This window comes from Odocoileus virginianus, chromosome 11 (genome assembly GCF_023699985.2).
Source record: "Odocoileus virginianus isolate 20LAN1187 ecotype Illinois chromosome 11, Ovbor_1.2, whole genome shotgun sequence".
Lineage (NCBI taxonomy): Eukaryota > Metazoa > Chordata > Mammalia > Artiodactyla > Cervidae > Odocoileus > Odocoileus virginianus.
This window is the reverse complement of record NC_069684.1, coordinates 37,058,932-37,081,545: the sequence shown is the minus strand read 5'-3', so window position 1 is coordinate 37,081,545 and position 22,614 is coordinate 37,058,932. Positions and strand designations below refer to the sequence as shown.

Here is a 22,614-nt window from a genome sequence, read left to right as displayed (position 1 = left end):
AGCAGAAGCATCTGGGTTAGATATTAGGTAGAAATACCCCCGGACTCTCCTTGGACAGAGGACAGTCAGATACCAAACAATATAAACACTGTGCAGAGAGTGTGGTTTCTTCTGTCTTGGGTGCGAAGGATCTTGGAGAGGATGAGACAGATGAGCAGGAAGTAGACCTGATGGTTTCTTCTACCGTTACTCCCCTCCCCCCATCCACCGCCATGCCCTCCTTCTCAGCCTACTCCTGAAAAGAAAAACTGCCATATGGGATACCACACATGGCTCCAGACCCAGCTTAGCCTCCAACTTTCTGTGTGGCCCTGGGCATGTCCCAGCCCCCTCGTGGTGCCCTGTCTCCCCCATCTGGGAGATGGGAAATATTGTCTTCCCCATCTGGCAGTGGAATGGTAAAAGCCCAGGTCCCTCCAGCTGTGACATCCCCAGACTCTCTGAGCAGCCCTAGTCTGCAGGCCAAGGGGGGATGGGTACAATCTGAGAGTCTCCACCAACCCAGCTAGCAGCTAGGGTCTGACACTAATGCCTCAGCTGGCAATCCTGTTCTCAGCACCCGCTCCCAGGATGGGCAACAAATCACAAATTTGTTTTCCTTTTTCAAATGATGGGAATTGATTAGCTTAGTGAAGAGCTCCAGCTGCTCCGTGGAAAGGAGATAAGGATGGCTTCTTTGATATTTGTCACTGGCTCAGACAAAGAGCCCGAAATGGGACTGTGATCACCGGGGACTGTGATCCTGCCTGTCTGATATCCCATTAGGGTGTTCCTGCTCAGTGACCTGCGTGTGTGCTTCCTCCCTGCCTCTCCATCTGTCTCTTTCACACACACACACACACACACACACACAAACACACACACTCAGAGATAGTCAGAATTAAACTCTGGGACTCCTGGGATCTCATGAACCAAGGTGGACACACATCCATGGAACCTGGTCTCCTTCCTCTTGGGAAAGGCAAATGAGACAGCCACCTAAAGGGGAATGGCAGACACTGGGGAGCCTTGGAGACAAAGAACCTGGTCCAGTTTCAAGGGCCAAGCCTGAGGCAAGCCAAGGCCACATTTGCAGCCTAATCCCAATTTTAAAACAGGAAAAAAAAAATCATATATATGCATTTTAAAAAACCCATTAATAGTGATTATCTCTGACTAGGAGGATTATGGGTGATTTTTATTTTCTTCTTTATACTTGTCTCTTTCCAATATTTCTACAATGATCAGGTACAGCCTGCCTTTTAGAATTACAAAAAAAAAATGTTATTTAAAAACATGTTTAAAATAGAACATGTGTATGTGTGTGTAGAAGGGATTTTGCTAACAGCCTTCAACTCTTTGAGGAGTTACTATAATAGGCATGGGAGGAGGTGGGGCTCTGTCCTCCAAGAAGAGAAACAAGGAGTGTTGCAGTAAGAGAGACCCTGGGTAGAAAGCAGAAGGACCTAGAGAGAGCAGAAGGTGGTAAATGCCCAGTGAGTGAGTCACTGTGGAGTCTTCTGTTCCCCTGAGATGGACGGGGGTGGGTCTTTAAAATGACCAGGAAGGAGATCCTGGCTTATCAGACCCAGAAGGGTTCAGAGCACTGGTCCGACTCCTTCATTTCACAGCTTAGAAATGAAGCCCAGCAAACAGTCTTATCCAAGGTTGTATTTCTTTTTCTTTTAAGATTTTCTTGGTGTGGACCATTTTAAAAGTCATTACTGAACTTGTTACAATATTGCTTCTATTTTATGTTATGGAATTGTTGGCCATGAGGCATGTAGGATCTTAGCTCCCCAACCAGAGATCAAGCCCGCACCCCCTGCATTGACAGGTGAAGTCTGAACCACTGGATTTCCAGGGAAGTCCCCTCAAGTTCATGTTACAGTGGCCAAGTCAGGGCCCTTGGCTCAAAGGAGTGCTCTATCTGCCCCATCACCAAATTCACGGGTGGGGTGGGGGGAGTTTTGGGCAGTCCAAGAAAACAACTAGGCCTGGGAAAGATGACATGGGGACCCAGAGCCAATACAGGGAAGCTGTTTTTAAGGCCTAGAAAAGAGGCCTTTGTTAAGTCACAAGGCAGATGGACTTCCCCATCCAGACAGAATGGGACTTAGGGTGGGAAGCGGTATTGCCTCAAAGACATCCCCAGCCCCCTGCTGCGCCCTGCTCTTCTCCAGAAAGGGTCCCAGAGCTGTGGCCCCACCCCCGAGCCTGCCTGTATCCCTGTTTACAACTTCCCTCCTTATGGCGAAGGGTGACAGAACCCTTCCTTCTTCATTCCCCCATCCCAGCCAGACTATTAAAATGTAATCAAAAAATCACATTAGCCATGCAGATTCAGCTTAAAACACGTATATGTATATATAATTTAATGGCAATTAGGAGCTAATCAGCTTTTTCTTCTTGTCTCGGGGTGTTTTGCCTCCCTGGTCCTTGAAAACATCTTGGGGTTTTTTATTCTCTTACTCTTGGGCTGAGAGATTCGGGCAGAAATTCAAAATGAGATATTTTGAGTTGAACAGCTCCATTTTCTCTGGATGTGCTGAACGGGGGACATTGTACCCTTCTCCACTCCCTGGTTATGGATCTCCCCTTTGGTGAATTCAGCTCATTTGAGGTGGGAAAAAGATGAAAGGAAAGAGGAGGACTTGGTCCCTCCTTGGTGCCACTATCCTAAATCCTAATACCCCATCTTCTGAGAGTCTGCCACCCTCTATGTGCCCCAGCTATGTGCCTGCCATCCAGAATTCCAGATTGTTCTCAGAGACCTGGATACTCCATCTCAGGCAGGGAGGCTGCAGATACACTGCAGACATGGTGGCAGAACTGGGTCAAAATCACACAGATAGAGTGAAGCTGAAAGTCCAACTAGCTCAATACAGAAACTGACACCCAGGAAGAGAATCGTAACATAATCAGCTGTGCATCTACTATGTGCAAACACCCTCTCTCATATATCAGCCCCACAGGGGAGGCTTTATAAGTTCCCCATTTTACAGAGTAATAAACAATCATAGAGGTTAAGTGACTCTCTTGTGGTCACAGAGCTTAGTAAGGGGTGGAACTAGCATTCGAACCTCAGGTCTACCAATCCCAAAGCCTGTGTTCTGTTTACCATTCCAAGCAGCCTTGGAGTTCCTTGAGAACTGAGGTGTCAGTTCTCACTGAAGAAACCCATTGCCTTTTAGTAAGACTGCAACATCCCCATAAGACTTGGAATCACACAGGTTTCATCAATTCACCCTTTGGTAGGTTTCAGGCAGCTCAGGGCATGATGCAAAGGAAGCCTCCAGCAGTCTTGGAAGCCTGGCCTTCCCTTCAAGGAAAGCATGGGTGTGACAGTTGATTTTGCATGTCACCCTGACTGGGCCTTGGGATGCTAGTGTGTCCGTGCTAAGTCACTTCAGCCATGTCGCTTCAAATCCTTTGTGACCCCATGGACTATAGCCTGCCAGGCTCCTCTGTGCATGGGATTCTCCAGGCATGAATACTGCAGTGTGTTGCTATGGCCTCCTCCAGGGGATCTTCCCGACCCAGGGATCAAACCCATGTCTCTTATTTCTCCTGCATTGGCAGGCAGGTTCTTTACCACTAGCACCACCTGGAAAGCCTCATGGGATGCCATGCATCTGACCAAACATGATTCTGGATGTACAGACTGTGTAAAGCAGATGATCCTCCCTAACGTGGGTGGGCCACATCCAATCAGTTGAAGACTTGAATGGAACAAAAGGGCTGAGTGAAAGGGAATGCTCCCTGCTGGCTGCCTGAGCTGGGACATTGGTCTTTTCCAGCCTTCAAACTCAGACTGAAACACTGGCTCCTCCTGGGTCTCGAGTCTTCTGGCTTTCAGATGGGAGGTTACATCACCAGCTCTCCTAGATCTCAGACCTTTGAAAACAGACTGGAACTACAGCATCAGCTCTCCTGCGTCCCAGCTTGCCAACTGCAGACCTTGAAGTCTCAACTTCTCTATCCCTCTCTCTCTCTCTCTATCTATCTACCTACCTACCTACATACCGGGGCTTCCCTGGTGGCTCAGGTGTTAAAGAATCTGCCTGCAATGCAGGAGACCCAGGTTCAATCCCTGGGCAGGGAAGATTCCCTGGAGAAGGGAATAGCAACCCACGCCAGTATTCTTGCCTGGAAAATTCCATGGACAGAGGAGTCTGGCAGGCTGTAATCCATGGGGTCGCAAAGAGTCGGACACAACTAAGCAACTAATACTACCTACCTACCTAGTTACTTAACCTACATCCTATTGGTTCTGCTTCTCTGGAGAACACTCACTAATATAATTTCCCTAGAGGGAAAGTGTGAGTGAAGCAGGGAGCCCCACTGTAGCAGCTGGATCCTACGACCCTCCTAGAAACATCTCTCAAGAAGCCCCAAGTCCTACCCAGAATCTTAGACAAAAATGGGAACAGAGCTCGCAAAGGTCCTCCAAATCCACAGAAGAAAGAGTGTGGCTGGGTGACTTTCTGAGCCCCTCCCCCAAGAAGACCCTAAATCTACTACCCCCATCCTCCCTGCCCCAGCCATGAAGAAGTCTGGCTTTGCATCTGCAGCTGAAGCAAACACCTGCACCTACTTACTCCCCATCAGACATCCTGCCCCCCCCCAAGAAACACCATCCTCATTGGCTAAATGTGCGAGCAGAGGGCAGGAGACTCAGAGCATCTGCTTCTTCCCCAAAGAAAATGTGGGCTTATTTATTGTGAGCCCAGGTGGGGGTGGGAGAGGGAAGAGGGTTGGGAGGGGGGCTCTACGGGGAAGCCTGTCCAGACCCCTCATTTCTCAGCGAAGACCAGGCTGCAAAGATGGAGCACATGAAGGACGGCTGGGCTCCCCAGGCTGACAGCTGGTGAGGAAACTGCGGGTACTGACTCGTAAGCCCAACAGCTCAATATATATCAGGCAAACAAGCTTTGATCACATCAATATATCACCCAGGGAAACATACCAGCACCAGAGAAACCAACATTAATTGTCACAACAGCCTAGGTTTCCCCAATTCCATGTGTTCTCTCTCTGGTCAGCTCAGTGGAACAGAACTGGTCCCCCAACAGAAGGAGGGATGTCTGGAACTAAGCACCAGGGCCTGGTTTTTTGGGGAAAGGGCAGCAACAGTCCTGAGTTCAAACTCTGGCTCTGCTACTAGCTGGGTGCCTTGGGCAAGCCTCAGTTTCTTCATCTGTAAAATGGGGTGGTGACACCCTGCTTGCTGAGTCACGGTCATGATGAGCCTCAAAGATGGGAAGTGCCCCAAACCCAGCCCATGTGCATGGGCAAGTTGGCGAGTCGGCTAAAACTGACTCATTCTTTGCTACATCAGCCCTCCTTCCCAGGTGGCGCTAGTGGGTAAGAACCTGCCTGAATATGCAGGAGGGTTCAACCCCTGCCTGGATTATGAAGATCCCCTGGAGGAGGAAATGTAAACCCACTCTAGTATTCTTGCCTGGAGAATCCCATGGACAGAGGCGCCTGGCAGGCTATAGTCCATAGGGTCGCAAAGAGTTGGACATGACTAGAAGTGTCTTAACACGCACGCGCACACACACACACATCAGCCTCAGGCTTTAATATGGATCAGAAGCCGGGCAGGCTTGTTAAATTGCAAACTCCTGGGCCAGGCACTAGATCCCATCAATCAGATGCTCAGAGGGTGGTACCTAGGAACCTGCATTTACACCACCTCCCACATGATTCTTTTGTAGGTGGTTTAGGACTATTCTGTGCAATACCCTCCTGCCTTGGCCACCCTCCCAGTTCCCAGTGGCTTCCTCCATCAGATGACTTTGCCTTTGGCCTTCCCCCTGCTGGGGCTCACACTAGCCTCTCCTCAGGCTTGTCCTGCCCACCCCCAGCTCTGCGGATGGACTCAGGCTCCTGGATCTCTGGCCAGGACTCAGTCCTCCAACCAAATGCCCCTTCCTCTGGCCATGGGAGGGAAGAAATGATGGCATTCAGGTCTGCCATCCAGCTCTTCCTGATGGGTCCAGGCAGCAAAAGAAAAATAGAAGACCCTGTGCAAGGGGCTGGCACAGCACCAAGTTCTGCTGTATGCTGGCACTGGTGCTCTGCTTGTGGACTCCTCATCTGACCCAGCCTCAGCTCCATAAGGCAGGTTTCAGGAGCGGGGCTGAGATCTGAGCCTCTGCAGGCCCAAGTCAGAGCCCGTCCTTTTAGCCACTGAGCTCCACTGTTTAGAGTATCTCACCCACTGACCCACTCTTGTCCCTCCCTCCCCACTCTGTTCCGCCTGCACAACTCAGGCCTTAAGGCCCAGACCTACCAGGCCTGCCCACCAAGCAGTCTTGCATCTCTGAGAAAAAGGCAATAAAAGCTTAATAAAACCAGCAATACTTACAGAACCTGTGAAATATAGCCAGGCCCCCAGACACCCCTCACCTGAAGGATCAGAAGGTTCCTGAAAACCCCCACTGCAAGCCTGGACCCAACTGTTCAGGTTGCTGTTTCCACCACCTCTCCCCCTGGCTGCTGCCTGGAACGCCGAGAGAGCAGGAGGGCCCAGGGGGCTCAGCAACCAGTCGGCTCCCCAGCCCCCAGACTGCTGGATTAATAAAAATTAAAAAGATCCCCACAAAATACAACCAATAACCATGGCCATAAAAGCCAAATTGGATTCCTTCCTGGCTGATGAGCTCAGAGCCCTTCTCTCTCTCTGAGACCCGATTAACAAATATGTAAAACAATTCCCCTTGTGTCTCCTCTCCAGCTCCAGCCAGTGCTTCCTGCGAGCTGAAGCTCAGGGACAAGGGAGAAGATGTCAGCAGGGGATGGGTCCTGGGGTGGGAGCAGTGGGACCTGCCCTGCCATCAGCCTGCTGTGTTACCTAGAACAAGTCACTGAACATCTCTGGATGGGTGGTCCCCCGTCTGTCAGATGGTGGGTAGGGAGAAATGCTCTCTAAACCCTCTGATTCTTAGCTGTTGCCCAAGACGGGGAGGCAGAGAGAGGAGAGGGGGGTGCCCTTCATCCCTATTCAGAAGTTAATGTATAACTGGGTGGGGGCATACTGTGGGGTCCTGATAAAACATCAAGCCAAGAAGTAGGAAAGGCCAAATAACCTGTGCTGGCTGGATGCCGTCAGCTTTGCTGGGACATAGTAGGTGGTAACCTGCCAGTTCCCAGCTCTGGGGAAAGCTCCAGAGACCACTACCCCGTCTTCCCCTGACCATACACACCCAGATCTCATCTGTGGGTCTGGGGACACTGCAAAGACTCTTCTTGGCCCCATACCATGAAAGAGAAGCTTAAGGGTAAATTGAAAGCTGAAAGAAGGCAGACACTGCAAAGTACTCAAACCCATGGCAGGGAATGGGGGACACTACATCTAGTTAGGGATGGAGTTCTAGGAAGGGGCTCTACCCCCAGCCTCATGGCTCAGAAAGAAAGTGAGGAACCTTAGGAGGAACCTCCCCTTCTGAGCACTGGGGGCACCCCAGCCCCTCCTGCCAGGGTTTGGGGAAAGCCCAGGAGGCCAGCACCCTATGAAAGCACACATCAAGGAGATGCTGGCAACCGCCGGGGTGCTCACGTTCCCACCCTTGATCCTGATCTTGATCCTCTCATCCTGAGGGACTGAACAATGCTGCATCTCTGCAGCAACTTACAGCTTGTAGATGATTTTCACACAGGTTTTCTCGTCTCAGGAACTATTTCCAATTTGCAAACAAGAAAACTGAGGCTAAAAGAAGTAAAGGGAGTTATTTGACTGTGATTTCTGATAAGCTCAGTCCAAATCTCACTATATTAGGTTTTGAGTCTCACATGTTGGAAAACTCTCAAGAGTTCTAGAGTCAGCCTTCCCAATCTCCACTGGTGCAGGGGCATATCCCCCCACCTTCCACCCCAGTGTCTGTCCCCAGGAGTCATTCTGACCACAGGCACAACCATGGCTCCAGGGAAGGGAGAAGAGAAAAAGCACCCCGGGCTGACACCCAACCTCACCATCTTGGGTGCATGTGCTGTCCCTTTAGTTGTGTCTGACCATTTGCAACCCGAGGGGCTGTAGCCCCAGGCTCCTCTGTCCATGTGTCCATCTTGGGTGTCCAGATGGAAACATACATTCTGTGCCTGTACAGGGGAAGGGCTTCCTGGCTACCCTGCTGATTGACAGCTCAGGTGTGTATAGTGGGGAGGGAGGTACACGTGGTACCCTCCACACCTGGGACCAGCACAGAGGCCCTGGCAGCGTGGGAGGGGAGGGTCTGATGCGGGCCCTCAGCCCACCTGCCATGATTGTGCAGCTGCCTGTGGAGACAGGAATGGAGGGCTGGAGATGAGCTGTTGGAGCAGAGGGTCCAAGATGACAGCAGACCCCCAAGTAGCACCTCTCCCCAACTCTGCTGCCTCTCCCATGAAACGTTTGGGAGACTCAAGGTCCCAGGAACTCAGAACTGCTGCTCCTAGCACCAGAGGCAAGGAAAAACCTGACAAAGCCACCCAAGCCTCAGAATCTCCAGCCCCTTCTGTCCCCCTCCAACTCCACTCAATGGTGCAGTGTTATTCCGGGTCCCACAGGAAACTTCCTCAAATCCTCCCACAATAATAGGGCTCAGTCTCCTTTTCATTCGTGACCTGGGACTAGTCTATTCCTTCGTGAGCCTCAGTTTGCCCTTCTATAAAATGGGAGGGCTGGACCAAATGAGATTTCAGTTATTTCCTAGTTCTCTCACTTTGGAGTCCCCAAAAAGCCAGGACACAGAACTGTGATAACAGAGAAAATGGGGTGTCTCAGGGCTGGGGGAGCAGTTGGGAAGGTGAAGAGAGCTGCAGACTTTTGGGGGTGCTGGGGCTACAGCCTCCATCAGCTTTGCGGTCTCCTGAGTTCCAGTCCTTGCCACAGCTGGGAACTAGAGGAACCCAGGGGTTAGAGGGTCCTGCAGAACAGGGTGGGGGTGGGGTGTGTAGTGAGAGGGCAAGGTTCAAGGATTCAGACAGAGTACCTCTGCCTAATCCTGAGCTGAAGGGTCTTCCAGTGGACAAGAACAGTATTCTTTGCCTTGTCAGTACTTGGGGTCAGATCCTGCCAAATCTAAGCCAAGGTCAAAGTCCATCAGCCCCACTTATCATGAACACATTTACATATTCATTCACTCATTCATTCATTCATCATCCTCATCTGTTCACTCATTGGTGCTTGCTATAAGGACTTTCTGTTAAACCATCATTATCTTCACTCTGGGATGTCTTGAACTCCTTTCCTCTCCAAGGCTCCAGGAACCTTCCCACCACAGATTTATTTTCACACTCATTAATGCCCAAGAGTGCCCTCGGCTGACACATCCCTGTTCATCACAAATTCCTAACTCGGTTACTCTGAGATCACCCACTCAAAGCCTCTGGAAGAGCAGGTCACCAAGTCAGGAACTCTTGCAGGGAACATGCAGCAGCTACTAACCTGTAATGCCCTTCTGCAGCCAGTCTCTTCCCAGCTTCTCCAGTTGGAGAAGGAAAGGGTTTTTTTTTTTCCCCCTCTGGCTGCTGAGAAATCAAAGCCTGACTTCTCTCTAGCTTAGCTGAATGTCTCTCAGGCCCGGATTGCAGAGAAGAATCAAAACCAACATCCTGCCTTTGTGAAGTCACAAGATGATGTTTTAAAAACCAGCAAACAATATTTCAAACAGAAAGTTCGCACATATGATTATGTCCAGAGGGATGCAAGTCCCAGCTGTATCGACATGGGATGAAAAGGGGAAACTTCTGTATGAAAGCCAGAATAACCCTGCTAGTCTGCCAGATGTTGCCTGCATCTGGATCTCTGAAAAGTGATCCGTTCAGTGAGTTGGCCATCAAGGAGCAAATGGTCAATTCATGTTGCCCTGTCAACCAGGACTCAGCCCGAGCCCACAGGTACAAACTACCCAGATTACTGAAGGATCCAAAAGGTAGTTTGATTTCAGTCCTACCCATCTGCAAGGACCCAAATCAAGGCCAAAGTGTGAGCCTCAGTCATTTTATGGTGGTCATAATCATGGTACTGAGTCCAGCTTGCCTCGGTTTGAGTCCTGTCTCTGAGGCTTACTGGCAATCTCTTTATAGTTCTTCATGGTTCTCATCCTTAAAATAGAATAATAATGGTAGTTATCTCATAGGGCAGGGCTTCCCAGGTGGCACTGGTGGTAAGGTACCTGCCTGCCAATGCAGGAGACCTAAGAGACTTGGGTTTGATCTCTTGGTTGGGAAGATCCCCTAGGAAGAGGGCACAGCAACCCTCTCCAGTATTCCTGCCTGGAGAATCCCATGGACAAGGGAGCCTGGCAGGTTACAGTCCATAGGCAGCAAAGAGTAGGACACAATTGAAGAGACCTAGCCCTGCATCTCCGGAGAAGGCAATGGCACCCCACTCCAGTACTCTTGCCTGGAAATTCCCATGGATGGAGGAGCCTGGTGGGCTGCAGTCCATGGGGTCGCTAAGAGTCAGACACGACTGAGCGACTTCACTTTCACTTTCATGCATTGGAGAAGGAAATGACAACCTATTCCAGTGTTCTTGCCTGGAGAATCCCAGGGACAGGGGAGCCTGGTGGGCTGCCATCTATGGGGTCACACAGAGTTGGACACGACTGAAGTGATTTAGCAGCAGCAGCAGCAGCAGCAGCAGCCTGCATCTCATAGAGCAGGTATGAGGATGCACTAAGATAATACCTACAAAGCCCTAGCCCTGGCAGGCAGCAAACAGTCAAAATATGTTGGCCATTATTATAATTGTCATTATCACCAGGTGATCACCCTGCAGAACTCTCCCAACTAAGAACAGGAGAAATCCTCCAGGACAGTGCAAAGGCCAATACCATGGGGAGAAGGGGGTGAAACACTCCTCCCCCCAAACATCCTAGGAACACCAGTCTGCTACAACCGTTCCAAACTCTGAGCCCCATTTAAGCTGCCTTCCCTTGAGACAACAAGATCACCACATTCTCCTTCATGATAGGAGTGGCTTCCAGCTGGCAGTCATGTCTCCTCTATTAACAAGGTTTGGCAAAGGACGCATTATCCAGGTGCCAGTATGTGTATTGGATGCCTCGAGCAGATGGCTGGGTGGGAATGAGCTTTCACTACCACACCCCCTCTCCCACCAAGACATCAAGCTGGGGAGGGCACCCAGATGCCACTCACAGGAAATTTCCTTCTCACTGTGAAGCGACCACTTGCCTGGATCGTGTTCTTTGAGCCCCAAAGGACGCTTGGGTCCCTCTTCCACTTCTGCTGGGGGACCTGGGTGAGCTCTCACCTACCCATCACCTCTGGTCAAGGCAGGGGATGTTGGGGCAGGCCTGGGAGACTCTGGTGGGCTCTGCAAGGACAGAGACTGAAGTTGTTCCACCTCTGCATGCCTGGCACACAGTGGGGTGCTCAGGTAGACACTTGTGGGATGGGGGATTAAGTAGAAGGCTTTTTCTGGTAGAGGAGATTTAAGCCTCTGGACACTGTCTCCCAGGTCATCATTTCCTAATTCCAAGGAATGCTTCCTATAAGAGACTTGGATGGCACCTGCTGGCATCTAAATTCAAGCCAGTCCTTCCCATTGTCCCCACCACCTCCTCATTCCCAATGGTCAAGTTCACTGGTACAGCAAGACCCTAATCTCCGCCCAATGGCCCTTTCCAAATTTCCCAGGTTCTCAGTCTACTTCCCTCAGAGGGATGAGCAAGGAGAGAAAGCAGAATGTCAGAACTAAGGGTGTCTACAGGGGTCCCACATGCCTAGCATGCTCCTTCCCTTGAGTTCAAGGAGAAACATACCCAGACCCTCTGCTTCACTAATATCCCAGGAACTGGTCCCAGGACCCTCTGCTGGGCTTCTTCCTTCCAGGTTTTGGCAGAGGCTCAGCTTCTGCCAGCACTAATGCCAGCAAGCATGACAAGGCCTGGAGGTATAACATAAATAGCCTGCTGCTGCCCATCAGCTCCTCCATCCCCATTACTTTGATTTCAAACCTTCTCCCTCTCATCACCAGAATAAACCAGCTAGTGTGGCCTCTGCTGGGCTCCATCTGCCTCTTTCCTAGCTGTGTGGCTTTGGGCAAGTAAGTCAACCTCTCAAGCCTGGGTCCTTCCATTGAAAAGCAGAATAAGCATACCTGCCTCCAGGGTTGTTGTGGGGATTACATCAATTAGCCCATGACAAGTTTCCCTGGTGGTTCAGAGGTAAAGAATTTGCCTGCCAATGCAGGAGCCTCAGGTTCAGTTCCTGGATTGGGAAGATGCCCTGGAGAAGGAAATGGCAACCCACTCCAGTATTTTTTCCTGGGAAATCCCATGAACAGAGGAGCCTACAGGGCTACAGTCCATGGGGTTGCAAAAGAGTCAGACATGACTTTGTGACTAAACAACAACAAAGCTTTTAGCAGAGTGCCTGGCATGTGGCAAATATTCTGTACCTTCCTGTGCCATTGTTCACATGGATGAATGCAGGCACCTGGGCAGGTCAGCAGGGTTAGTCCTTGATATCTGGGGGGATGTGGAGCAGATGACTTGGCAGTGAAAACCAGCTACATCTCACCTCTGTGCTTGGAAGGGGAATGTTGTGTTAACTGCCTGCACCTGTTCAACCCCTTTTACTGGATGCTTCCCACACACTCAAGGAGTCTAGCCTGGCCACATGGCACACAAGCCTGGGATTCTGAGATTCAGGCTCTGCCAGCATGCTGTGTGATGCTGGGCAATTCACTAACCCTCTCTGATGTAACTTCCCATCTACAGACACCTCTTGCAGCCCTAATCTCTTATGGAGTTAAATAGTTTTTCATAGTCCAGGCTTCACAGTGGGGCTCCTATCTGAGCCCATCCCCCAGGCAGATAGGCCTGGGCTCTCATGCTTGGGGACAGAGTCCAAGATGTAAAGGTTAAGACCCAGTCCCAGCCCCAGCCCAGAGGCCCTGAGTACCGAGCCTAGGATGGCCAAAGCTAAACTCCACCCTTACACCTGACCCAACCCGCAGAGGAATCTACATTCTTTTGAAAACCATCACATTCATGGGTTTCTTGACAATATATATATATTGAATGAATAGCAGAAACAATGCAGGAAGAAAGTGAAAGTTGCTCAGTCATGTCTGACTCTTTATAACCCCATGGACTATACATGGCATTCTCCAGGCCAGAATACTGGAGTGGGTAGTCTTTCCCTTCTCCAGGAGATCTTCCCAACCCAGGGATCAAACCCAGGTCTCCCGCACTGCAGGCAGATTCTTTACCAGCTAAGCCACCAGGAAAGTCCAAGAATACTGGAGTGGGTAGCCTATCCCTTCTCCAGTGGATCTTCTCGACCCAGGAATCAAACCAGGGTCTCCTGCATTGCAGGTGGATTCTTTACCAGCTGAGCTACCAGGGAAGCCCTAAAACAATGCAGGGTACTGGACAAAATAGGGGTTCTTGGTTCATGCAGATGAAAATCTGACCCCAAGTTGGCCCCTTCTAGCTGTGTGGCCTTAAGCAAACCTCTTCACTTCTCTGAACCTTGGTTTCCCCACATATTAAATGGGGATAACAATTCATATGCCATGAGATTGTTGTGAGGTTGAGACAGATCGAGTATAACACTTGGCATGTGGCACATAGTAGATACTCAACGAAAGGCAGTTATTATTATCAGGACTGCTATTACAAGTCTGCCGTGCCCACTGCAAAGCACAGGAAGCAAGGCCATCAGTCCTGTTTGGTGCTCATTTCCAAAGAGTCCTGACTACCACAGACACATCCATCACAGTCCTCCCACCCATCTACCTTCCAGCTGGTGCGGAGCGGGAGCAGCCGTCTGGTCTCCCCCATGGCCAGGCAGAGAGTTGAGCTCACTGCGGGAGGCTCTGCCACCTTTCCTGGACCAGTCCTGGCAGCAGCCCTGCCTCTAGCCTCAGTCGAGCAGCTGGAGCGTGCATCGCACTGTCTTGCCTGTGAAATGCGACTTTTGGAAAACATGCGTATTTGTGAGTTGGTGCGTGTTTCTATTTCGGGCCAACACTGCCCTCTTTATTTATTTTCCCTGGGCTTTGCATTTGGAACCCAGCTCGGAAGGGTGTTTTGACAGACTTTGACACTGCTCCAGGCTTCTCTGGCAGGAGACACGCTCAGGTGGGGGGAGGGTGGGCAAGAGGAGGAAGATTTCAAATGATGATCCCTCTGCCTTGGCTGAGAGTAACAGGCAATCAGATACCCCTGCCTCACCGTCCTAGCCCTCAGCTTCTCCATATGTGGGTGGGGGAAGAATGTAAGAGGTTTAGGTGGGGAGAAAAGAGGGGAGAGGGGTAAAGGGGACCAAATAGCCAAATCAGAGTTTCTAATCATCATAAAGCTAACAACATTATCAATACCAATAACATCAGTATCAATGACTGCCACCACCACCACCATTTTGGGGTGCCTATTTTCATGACTTAAGAGTGGGCTTACTGATTGCCCTTAGGGAAACCACCTCATCTTTCAGCATCTCACTTTGTGCGTCTGTAAAGGTGATTTTTGCAGTCCCCAGCTCATGGGGCTGTGAGAAAGGGTTGCTCAGCCAAATGGTAGAGATGACTGTCTTCCCTCCCGGCTGCAGATCCTGGCCAGCTGCCCACGGACAGCCTACTTGGTAGAGTCTTTGGGACTTGGAGCTGACAGCCAAGCCTCTACCCACCAGGCATAGGCTCTAAAGCTGCTCCCAGCTAGTCAGTCCCGTCTCTGTGGTCATTTGCAACCAGTCTAGAGTCTGCCTTAAGGGAGGAAGGGTCTCAGACAATTCCATCTGCCTTTGAATGACCAGGCGAGTGTCAGTGGAAAAGAGGGGATGAGGGTTGTCATTTAGTCACTAAGTTGTATCCGACTCTTTTGTGACCCGAAGGACTGTAGCCCCACTAGGCTCCTCTGTCTATGTGATTTCTCGAGCAAGAATACTGGAGTGGGTTGCCATTTCCTTCTCCAAAACTATCAGGGAAAAGGGTTTAAATCAAAATTCCAAGATCCTGAGGGTCAGGAGATCCAGGTTTTAGTCCTGACTTTTCTACTCATTCATTAATTCATTCATTCACTAATCTTCCACCAGCAGAACCAAGGGTTTATGCAGAGGATAAAGTGATGGTAGAAACAATGCTTGGCACTTCAGTGGTGTGACCTCATGAATGTTACTTGCCATCTCTGGTCCTACATCTGTTGCTCAGGGGACAGAATGCCTTCACTGGTGGTGGGTGCTCTGAGGAAGGGGGAAAGTACCATAAACTCTGGGGTTAGAATCATAATTTTCAGTCCCACCCATGCTCAGGAGACTCAGAGAAACACCAGTGGCCCACATTATTAGGGCCAAACTGGGATGCTTGAAGGTCACCTCAACCAGCCCTGTCCTTGTACAGATGGGGAAGCCTGAGGCTCAGAGAAGGGCATCTGCGCAGGGACACAATGGGAGCCTGTGGCCAAGCTGAGTTTAGGACTGGCTCCCTACTTCTTCTCCTTCCATCACTTCACTTGGACTCTTGCTCTCTCAGCTCAGTTTCTGGATTTTAAGGGACTTGCTGTGATTCCGCCATCTATGGGGTCGCACAGAGTCGGACATGACTGAAGTGACTTAGCAGCAGCAGCAGCTGTGATTCCAGAATTGAAGAATCCCGGCCCCTTGGAGACTGAGAGGGATGTGGGGTGTCTGACCCTGGGGATTTCCTTGGGGAGGGAGCAGAACTCCCCATAGGGAGGGGGGTCAGAGGTATGGGGGCATGGAGTCCACTTAGAGAATGGAGTCAGCTCCCCCTAAGGGCCAGCTGTTTCCGCATTGGAGAAAAGACTGACTGGATCAGACCCAGGTTGCAGGAAAGTTAAGGAGAGAGTGAAGGCAGCTGGGAAAGAGGAACTGGGAAAGACAAAGGGCGCGGTGGTGGGGGTGGGGGTGGATAAACACGGGGAAGGGGAACAGAACAGGGAAACAAAGAGGCAGAAAGTGCAAACAAAGAATGATGCAGGGAGACGGGGTGTGGACCTTAGTTGCAGAAGCTTTGTCTGGAGTAAGAAAGGGGAGCAGGCATGAAGGTGGTGAGCTGAGCAAAATGGACTCTGAGCCCAGTACCAAGATTCTGTAAGGCTGGGCTTCGTCTGCAGCTTCCACTGGGCCAGGTTACTCCCACCATTCAGCAGATGCCCTGGTTCCTGACCAGGTCTGCACTGAGGGAGGGGGGAGGGGAGAGCATGCTTTGTGACCTGCTGCTTTCCCTCAAAGGGTGTGTGTGCATTTGTGGGGTGGGGATGGGGGGCAGTGTCTGCAGGAGGGAGCCTGTGATCGCTGGGCATCCCTGTGAGTAGCCAGAGGTGAGATCTGGAGTCTGAGGCTTAGATGTCCGGAAACAGCAGGACCTGAGTGAAGACATTTCTCCGCTTGCTGGTGCTTGTGAGGAAATGTGTGTGTCCACGTGCTGGTGGATCTTCCCTGTGTGTGCGGACTGTGTGGAGTGTGGGTGGATGTACATTGCGTGAGTGGACTATGAATCTGTGCGTGGATTGTTTGCAGGTGTGTGGTTTGCGGGTAGATCGGTGTGCATGTGTGCATGGATTCTGCGTTGGTGTATGCCTGGGTTCGTGGGCACGCGAGGCGGGGTTGTGAGTCTTCAAGGACGCCTCCAGGCGCTGTCCGCGGTACTGACCCCGGGCCTGTACGGGCGGGACCTGCGCCCAGGCTCAAGAGGAACCTGGGGTCAAACCGTGCAGCAGAAGGAGCCGAGGAAAGGACTAGGAGGCGCCTTCCTAGCCCAGCTGAGGGCCTCCCGGGGAGTTGGGAAAAGTTCTCCCACGGCGGGGTTGGCTCACAAGAGTGGGCGCCACTCGCGCCGAGAATCTTTCCCAGGCCCTCAGCTCCACCACCACGGCCCGGCTGCCTACCCCATCTCCACCCTCACTAGCGTTCTCGGCAGGGACCGCAAACCCTCTCGCGCTCAGCTTCCAACGCCCGTCAGGTGTGCCCCAGAGCTCCCGCGCTCCGGGCTGGACCTGTGGCCAGTTTAATTGGGCCCGAGGACTCCGGGAATGTCCCGCCGAGAGCATGAGTGCGCTCTGGCAGAAAGTGGATGGAGAGGAGGTAATTAACCTTTCCCAATCCCCTTCGTGAGCTCCAACTGGGGTGAGAGCGTGATCCCCGGCGGCTTCAGGCTGATGATTAACTTTTGGAATCAGTTGTACTCCCGCGGGGACTAGAGGTCGGAAGCCTCGCTGTTTGTGGACGGAAACCTGGCTGGTGCTCGGGTCCCGTGGGGAGTTGGTGCGGAGCTGGAGCTCGGCCACGGGGGGCGAGGGCTAGCTCTGGGCTCTGCCCCCCCCAACAACCGGCTTTCCCGGAGGGTCCGAGGCCCTCCTCCCAGCCCGGCTGGACAGCGGGAGAACTTCACATACAGACCCGCGCAGGCCGGGGTGGGGGCAGCGCGGATGACACCGCCCCCGCTCCGAGCCGGATGGTGCCCAGCGGCCGTCGCACTCACCTCGGCTGGCCAAGCTGAGCTGGTTGAGCCGCGGGCGCGGGAGGGAGGCGCACCGGAGGGGCCCAGGGCTGCAGCCACCTTGCTGTGCGGACTTGTCCCGTCGCGGGAGTCGCAGAGAGAAGCTCTTAAGAGCCGCGAGAGGCCGGGGTTCCCTGTTCCGCTCCAGAGCGCACAGACGGTGCACTGCCGGGTTTGCGTCTCGTTCCCCAGCGCGCAACCTGGAGCTCTGCTTGCTGCCGCCGCCTTTTATTCGCCGCCCGCCTTTGTTTGGGTCCGGGCTCCTACCACCGGGCGCGGGGGTGTGCAGGGCAGGCTCTGGTGCCGCGCCGCCCCCAAGACCCTGGCGCCGCAGGCCTCAGCGCCGCCGGGCTTTGCGTCAGTACCCGACGAGGGCCTGCGCTCCGCCGCGCGCTGCTGTCTCCGAAGCCCGCCGCCAGGCGCCGCCGTGGCTGCCGCTCCCCCTGCGAGAGCCGCGCGGTGGTACAGCCGGGCTCCCAAAAACCGCTGGAGGGGGCTGCGAGAAGCGCAGCGACCCCTGTGGGTCAATCCTCGCCTCTGCAAAGGGCCCAGACCCGGCCCCCTGCCCGGCCGCTGCCCGCTTTCCTAGGTTCCTACCTCTCTGCCCGCCTGCACTCTTCTCCCCGTCCGCCCAGTCTTGGCAGGTCACCAGCCTCCTGGACATTCGAGGGCATCCCCAGGTCCTCTCCAGAGGGAGCTGCCAAGCCCAGGCTCCTGGCACCGTCCCTTCCTCCCTCCTCCATTCACCTCTCTGGCACCAGAGCCCAGAGCCATGCCAGCTCCCGGACCGGGCTTCCCTCCAGCTTTAGTACACGATCTGCCTGTACCCCTCGTTCACCGGCCATAAGGAGAAGGGGCCAGGCTTATTGCCTGGCTCATTTCTCTCCATCAGTAGAGAAATACTCAGCGGACATTGGCATTGGGGCCACCCAGGGACAACCAAGGCAGGGGGATGCCTCGAAAGAGGATCCGCTGCCAGCCCCCAGCAGTGGGCTGGCGGGGTTTTACTTACTGAAGCTCGAAAGAAGGGAAGCCCTTGTTTCTGTTGTAAGAGGGGTGAGCCCGGTGTTTATCATACATCCCCTGTGTGTGCTGAGAGCAAAACAGGAAATGCAGAGGTGGGAGAAGCGCAACCTCTGCCTCTAGGAAGTGGTGGTGGTTTAGTCACTAAATCGTGTTGGACTCTTGCGACCCCATAGACTGTAGCCTGCCAGGCTCCTCTGTCCATGGAATTCTCCAAGCAAGAATACTGTGGTGGGTTGCCATTTTCTTCTCCAGGGTATCTTCCCAACCCAGGCTGCCTCTAGGAAGTTCCTAGCTTATGGGGCAGATAGAAACAGGGTTGAATTCTAAAATGAAGCACCAGGGAGCCCATACCCACAGGTAGGTGCTCAACCCATGTCCTTTCCACAGCCCTTCTTTTTAAAAGAAGAAAACCAAATTGGTAGCATCTCTAATGCCACAGGGCTGGGTGGAGCTTCTGTTTGCTCCTCACCTGCCACCCTTGCTCTGTCCCTCTGGTGTGCAGCCTTCCAGCTGTACCCACTGGCTGACTGCCAACTGAACACATTGGTATTTATGATTCTGGATGCCCTGAGAGCTCATCTATGCAAAAGCAAATGGCCCGAGCCGGTGTCCCTACCCCAGCACTCACTCCCTATGTACTCAGGATCGTCGTGGGAGTCATTGCCAGGCTGGCCAAGGCTATCAGGGAACTCACAGTGGTCCTTGAAGACATTAGGGTTTAGGAAAGCTCCTGTTTTAAGGGTGCCACCCTAAGCTGTGAGTGGGGAGACAGGAGACCTCTCCTGAGAAGTGGAGTGTGTGTGTGTGTACAGCCGCCAGTTCAGAGGCCAAATCTGACACATGCGCACAGAAGAACAGACTCAGCACAGCCGTGCAAATGTCTGGTCCCTCGAGCCACATCCCAGAGGGGAGGCAGAGAACACGGGGCCGTGGGAGAGGGTGGGAGGAAGGAGAACAAGTAAACAATTTGTTTTTAAGGGAGCACTAGGGGAGACACAAAGTGTGTTCCCAAGCCCAGCTGAGAGCAAAGGGTTTTCTTTGCTGGGTGAATGGCTTACTCTTTTCCACTGGTTTGACAGCTGCTTCCAGGAACCTCCTCAAAGTTCTCCAAGCCTGTGGCACTGTTGTTCCTCCCAGTCGGACTAGTCCACAGGGAGTGATATTGATGCGCCCCATGTTCCACCCTCAGCCCTTGCCTGGGGACACAGCCCTCACTTCCCTGGGAACTAATTTTAGCGGATTTGGGTCCTACCTTCATGCTGTCTAGCTGGGCACAGCCGTGGCCACCTCAGTCACACCTCCTCAGAGCCCTCCCTGGTGTTCTAGGACCTCCAGGTGATCTGCAGTGGGGGCTGGGTTTGCTAAGCCCTTGATGGGGGATCCTCTGCAAACAGGAGGTACAGAGGCAGAGGCTCAGTGGAGTGGAGGAGGAGGTGGGGAGTGTGGTACCCAGGAACACTGGAAGGATGCAATTTTCTCAGGCCATCAGCGGGGTTTTAAAAATGCAAATGGAACCGGGCCTTTGAAATATGCCTGCCATAAAGTGGAACTGGTGGTGGCAGCAGGAGCTGGCACTGGTGTGGAAAGTCATGAGAATCCCCTCCTGGAGCCTCATCCTCAGACACCCTTCCCTCTATTCCAGGAGAGGATGCTTCTTTACAGGAGCCTGGGAATGCTGGACCCAAAGATCCCTGCCCAGTGTCAGGGCAACTCCCTGAAGCCTTCTTTCACTCCAGGTGTTACTTAAAGATGACTCCAGTAGTCAAATGACCCACCCAACCGCAAGGCTGCAGAGAATGAGGGTTGATGTTCCTCTGCCCACACCCCCCCCCCCCCCCACTCTAGCCCTGGCTGTTGAAAGTTCTTCCAGGTCTGATTTAAATGCCTCTCAGTGCCAATAAGCTGCTTCCCCTATTCTCTGTCTTCACGACTAATTGAAAAGCCTTCTTTTGTAAGGAGATGGAGCCATAAAGGGCTGCTTTGTCCTTAGCTCTCATCCCTTTATTTCTATTTTCTCTCCAACCGTGTCTGAAGCAGGGCCTCTGAGCCCAGCCTCTGATACCACCATCCTCAGTAAAGCCATATTTCTGTTCCATCCCTTACCAGCTCTGTGACCTTGGGAAAGTTGTTTCACCTTGCTGAGCCTTAATCATCTCATCTATAAAATGAGGATGATAAAAGTACCTATCTCACAGTAGTGGATAAAAAGTTTTACTAAATGAGATCATCTCAGTGCAAAAATAACACTTAGCACAGTGCATGGCACAAACTAAGCTCTAAATATTAGCTGCTTCTTCCTCCTCTCTCCCCCTCTGTCTCAACCTCCTGCTGCTTCTTCTCCTTATTACCTGTTGGGCAAGAGTGACCTACAGGTGACCATAATACCTCTTACTTCTTCATCCTGACCCTGGTGAGGGGGGGATATGTACAGATTAAATCCTCCCACTAGATTGCTGAGCAGATAAGAAGAGTATATTCAGAGGGATGGGGGGGTTTATTCTAAACTATGCAGTAGATTAAAGCGATTTCTCCTTTGTCCCCACATCAAGGAATAGAGTAACTACATTTGTACATGTTTCTCTCTTCAATCTGCTAACACATTGAGTTTGGCCCCAATCCAAAGAAATTAGAGATTTCCCTCCAATCTCACCTTCTCCAGGAAGCCACTGGGTTGAGGTAAGTGAACTGGGCTGTGCTGTAAAGAGTTCTAGATTTAGGAATCTGAGTTTTATTTTCCTATGTGTCTTTTATTAATTGTATGGCCTTTGACAGGTCATTTCACTTCTCTGAGACTCGTTTCCTCAAGTGCAAAGTGGGAGTAATAATGAATTCTGCCTATAATATGCCTGCAGTTATCTTTTCAGCAGAGATGGAGCACAGATTTATAAGTAACAATTTGATAATTAGTCATATATATATATAGTTATATATAGTTAGAGAGCCATATGCTAGATAGAATGATCAATCCCTGTTTCCATGACTTTCAAGGTTGATTGCACATCATGTGATGAAATGGATGCAAAAGAGCTCAGGAAACATGCCCAAGTTCATAGTGAATGAATTTCTGACTCAAGGTCACGTAGCCAGCCAGTGGAAGAGCTTGGGTTGGACCCAGGCCTCCAGGTTTTAGTCTCGAGCTTCTTCCAAGACACCCTTTCCACTCACCAGTCCCCTTCTCCCTGAAGTTCTATTCAAGAGGTGAGTGTGAGCTTATGGGAGAAGAGGATATAGGGGCAAATAGTTCAAGAGGCAAAAAAGGGGTCTGGAGAAGGGTGATAGGGCCAGACTGGTGTGGGGGTGCTGCAGACAGGGCCTGGGGAGGCTAGACAGATGGCAGCCCTTCCCTCCTGCCTCCCCCAGAATCCTGCAAGCAGCAGGCTTAGCACTCCTTTCCCAGCCTTGCCTGCCTCCTCCAAGGAGGAGCCTGTGCCAGAGTGAATACAATCCAAGTTATTAATTGCCTGCAACAATTAGTCCCAGTGCCTGGGCTTGCAGACACCCCAGCTCTGAAAGAAGGAACCAATTACAGCATCATCAGTATTCACGCTGCCACATAATCCTCTCCCAACACGACAGTCCCCTCATTCCCCATCCATGTTTCTAGGGGCCTTTGCTCTGACTTCAGCATCTGGAGAAGACCAAGTAGAGGACTTCAGAAGTGAAAGTCAGTGAGGGCTGAGATCCCGAGGGGCAGTGCACAAAGCAGGGCTGAAGCACTGGCAGGGCAGAGCAGGACCCTGCCAGAGATATGTACAGTGTGGCATTAGCCAGAGACTGTCTCATTTTATGGAAGGAAAAAGTATAACCTCCACGTTGATGGTTTTAAGTAGATTCCCTGCAGGTTTTTTGTTAGAACTGGCTTGAAAGAGAGAGGTCAGAAGTGCCCCCAAAAGTTCTGGTTTTAATCCTGGCTCAGTTGCATGCTAGCACTGTGGCTTTGGGAAAATCCTTTCATGTTTCTGAGCTCATTTCTTTACCTGTAAACTGGCAACAGCAGCCACACCTCCCCAAGGAGGGAGTTGCTACACAGAAGCGCACATTAGCCCAGCTAGTGGTACAGAGTGAGCTGGAAGTTCATGGTTGCTATTGTGTTCTGTATGGAAAGAGCCCTAGAAAGAGGTTCCATGCCT

General features: G+C 51.9%; 1 protein-coding gene across 5 annotated transcripts in view; it reads right to left on the bottom strand.

The window, feature by feature from the left end:
- Positions 1 to 22,614, bottom strand: part of DISP3 (dispatched RND transporter family member 3) — a 238,036-nt gene that overhangs the window by 39,428 nt on the left and 175,994 nt on the right. Inside the window, exon 1 of one of the 5 annotated variants that reach the window (XM_020892379.2) lies at positions 17,441 to 17,831. The exons of the other annotated variants lie outside the window; for them this stretch is intronic. The gene's annotated coding sequence lies outside the window, so the exon portion shown is untranslated. Of the gene's footprint in view, positions 1 to 17,440; positions 17,832 to 22,614 lie in introns of those variants that run through there. 5 annotated transcript variants of the gene reach the window in all.